At 39.7% G+C, this 4,050-nt stretch overlaps 1 pseudogene; it reads right to left on the reverse strand.

The window, feature by feature from the left end:
- Nucleotides 1-342: 342 nt before the first annotated feature.
- LOC149449987 (U2 spliceosomal RNA) lies at nucleotides 343-464 on the reverse strand (annotated as a pseudogene).
- Nucleotides 465-4,050: the final 3,586 nt, after the last annotated feature.

Consider the following 4,050-nt stretch of genomic DNA (forward strand, 5'->3'; position numbering starts at 1 on the left):
GCCCGTAGCAAAAAAATTGCCCTGGACTTAGCCAAAAGGCCTAGCCATAAAAGGCGCAGTGCAGACAAAGTGTTTAGAACAGTGACTATGTGCACTTTTCACATGTGGGATCCCATCACCATGTGTTATAGAGCACCCCTGGGGCAACCACTTCCAGAGGGCCCTGATCTGCAGACTCCCTGCCTCCCCAGCCCTTGACCAAACAAGGTAGACCCATTCAAATCAGGTGGAAGTGGGCCCCTCCAGTTTTCCCGAGAGAATTGCTCTCAAGCCCCAACAGCCTGTGGGCACCTCGGTTTCTCTTCCAGCTGGTACTAGCCTTCAGAGGCTCCATCATACCTGCAGGGGTGCTATACAGCCAACCATCCTCGAAAAAAAGGTAAGAATGATGGTGGAGCACCCCTACTGGACACTAATAAGAACAGATACTAGACTTGTTCTTAGCCAAAAGGCTGAGAAGTGATATAACTACACTTCCTTCCAGCCAGCCAGCCACGCAGAAGGAAAGAAAAGCACCATTGGATGCCAGGGAATGACTCTGCTTGGTACTTTTCCTAAGTTGTGGCTTTGGTGATGGAGAGCACATTTTGAAAGGAGTAAAAGATGCTAAAAAAGAAATTTACTGAGGTAACCCTCTCTTAATTCTGGTGTAGTGTCATGACTGAATATCCTTCCATCGCAACCCATGCTATTAAAATCATCCTACCATTCAGTTTAAAATATCTTTGTGAGAGGCTTCTCAGTTCTGGTCCAGTTGAAGACATAAAACAGGAGTAGAATGAACATTGGACACGACCTCAGAGTTGCTTTGTCTACCATCACCCCAGACTATTAGACACTTATCAAGAGCAAGAAGCATCCCCAGTTTCCCCATTAGTTCTAATTAATGTCATATGTTTCAATTATTTTATTGGGTTTTTACCTCAACAGCACTTTCATTTTCACTAACGCTGTGATTCTGCACTATCCATTTTGGAAGGTGTTTACTGTTTAAAAAGCGCGTATAAATTGTAGAATACTGCACAAGTTTTGTGGAATAAATTATAATGTTTCAGAAATAAAATTATTTTTGGGTCCGACTTGAGGACCAAGGACAAATGTGGGTCCTGAGGTTCCACAGGTTGAGAACCACTGCACTAGAGAGAAGATTCTGTCTGTAACCCGATTCATGTCTCCCTCTAGGAAAAGGAGATCTATGTTTGGATCTTTCTGACAGAGGCCCCCTATGCCAATTAGATCTATCTAGTTGGTGTCCTCTGCCCCAAGAGCTACAGTATATTGATTTCCCATATTCATGGATTCATTATATCTCACCTCATGGTTTCTAGTGTTGGCCATGGGGTTTTGTGATTCATATTCCAATCCTGTCATATGTTGCACCCCCTGGCTGATTTGGGAAGGATTAGGAGTTGGATTATTTTCATCTAACGCTTGCCACTTAAAAACTACATTATTTTTATGATCATTGCATTCTGTTACATTTTCTCTTTTTCTTAGCCCACTGATCTACCTCCTCTTTCATGAGGGTTTTTGTAAGCGCCTCAGACTTGGCAATGTAATCAACATTGTCCCTAATTGGCAAGTCCTTTTCTTTCAATAAATTAATCTCCTTATCCAGTTTATCTGATTTCAGCTTTTGTATTGTTACCAAAAAGCGTAAGAAGACTACTGCAGCCTTGTTAAAGTATTCAAAACACGGAGACACTTACCAATGTAAACTACAGGGCACCATGTTTTCAGATGTATATTGTTCTAAGAACGCTATATCCTATCTTGTATGGATCTCAGATATCATTAGGTTTTGTAACCTTAAGAAATAGCCACAAAGATCAACCTTGAGCCCTACAATGCCATCAAACACCCCACTGGTACCTAAATTCTGCTGCACTCTAAAAATCAAAAATATCCACTCTGAACTAAAAACTTTAACAAGCAGCAGATTAGGTGTATCAAAAATATGGTAATGGAAAAAGGAAAATAAATCTGCGCAAGTTTCATACTACCATGTAAAGCAGCTTACACTATACTATAGTGTATACTACGCACTAAACCAGCATTCTAAAAGGTTAATTATCTTAAAATTGCACTTACTCAGTTTAAAACATCATAACAGCACTGTACATGGTAAAACATCAATACTGTCCACATTCAAGATGGCCACGTGTGGCACATATGCGTGGTGATGTACTCCCTGGCTCCTTTTGATGCGTTTCATCAGATGTGATGTCATCAGGGGTTCAGGGTGCACAGCTGCCACCACGCTTTTAAATAAGGGAATGTCCAGAGGCGGGATCGGAACTAATTGGCAATTCACCAACAGAGCAAGAGCGGACTGACCATTTGGAAACTCGGGCACTGCCCGAGAGCCCGGGGTCAGTAGGGGGCCCCATGAGATGCCCTGGTACCTTTTTCATAGGCTTTTTGGAGTTTGAGCAAGGACACAGGGGCCCCATGATCCCCTATTGCCCGGGGGCCCCATGAGTTGTCAGTCCGCCCCTGCAACAGAGATTATGCAAAGTGGCTGTGGCTAGGAAACCATGAGACGCCACCTCACATTATGCCTTCATAGTACATTTACTCTTAACTTATCGCCAAGAAAAATATACTTTTCCATATGTGCTGCACATTTTGGGAATATTTCAGGAGTGTACACATTCCAAGTCTGAAATGCTTTGCTATGCTATCACAGCAGGAATTATACCACTGTTGTGCATTCAAGTGAATGGACAGAGCTGGGTGGGGGTGGTGGGGAGAATACTGGACATAGAAGTTTTTTTTACCTTAAAACAGAGAATGCATTAAGGTAAAAAAAAGCCCTGAAGCCTTAAGAACTCCTTTAAGGTGCCCATCTCTCGCACTATCAATTTCTCTATCTGGTCCAAGTTCTCTACATTTACAGGGTTACAATGTTTTTATGTGTATGCACAATAACAGGTAACATTCTTTTTGTTGATGCTTTTTTACTAAAAAAATAGCTCTAATGTCTTTATAGAAACATTGTCTTCTCTCACTGCCTCTTGTTTTTCCTTCTTTCCTATTCTTTAGTTCTCATGCACACTAGATGTCTTTACAGCTGCTGTTTTTGCTAGTAAACTCCCCAGCATGTTATTCTATGTGTCCATGCACACATAGACAGTAATCAACATTTTTTGGCAGGGGCGTTTTTTCGCTGGAAAAATAACAGAACTAGTGGGTTTCTAGAGTTTTTTAGTTGTAAAAACACTCTAACGCTGCAAAACGCAGTAAAATGCGGTAAAGCATGGAAAACCAGCGTTTTTTGACTTTTTTTGACCATACAACACAATTTTTTTTGTACAAAACGCTGAAAACCGCAAATGGGAAAAAACACGTCAAAACGTTAATACAAAATCCCAAAAATATGCTGAAAAACTCAGATAACATTACCAGCATTATTAAAACGACCAGTGTTCATGGATCCTTACACTTAACCCCACTCCATGCCCCCTTTTCCACTCATTTCTGATGTCAAAACCCTCCTAATATTTTTAATAAGAGTTTGTGGAGTGCAGAGCAACTAATGACTACATACTAAACTTTACATACTGGTCACTTTGCAGTACAATGTTCCATAATCCCTTTTGTAACCTTTGTATTTTGGATACTTCTGATGTATTATCTAAAAGTTACTGCAAATGTCTATTTATTTTACTCAACCTGTACTATACAGTGTGATGTACATTAATCATTTCCACATTGTATCTCTATCTGTCTTCTTTACAATAAAATACTATATTAAAAAAAAAAAAAATTCTATGATATTTTATTCAGACATTTCTTTATAGATGTGCGTTCATGTCAAAAGAGAGTGAACCGCGTGGGGGAACTCATTCTAAAGACCCTTTTCTATGATTTTTGTTCACAAACAAAACTAAATCTGATCAATTATAGAAAATATATGTTGCACTTCTAAAGTTAGCTCTGATTTATTAGAGGTGAACGTCAATAATTGTGACAAAAAGAAGATAGTACACTGGAAATAAACTATGAACATAGCAAAATAGAAATACACGAAAAAAGGTGTAATTTATA

This window comes from Staurois parvus, unplaced genomic scaffold (genome assembly GCF_062004578.1).
Source record: "Staurois parvus isolate SC_StPar_1 unplaced genomic scaffold, SC_StPar_1.0 ptg000589l, whole genome shotgun sequence".
Taxonomy (NCBI): domain Eukaryota; kingdom Metazoa; phylum Chordata; class Amphibia; order Anura; family Ranidae; genus Staurois; species Staurois parvus.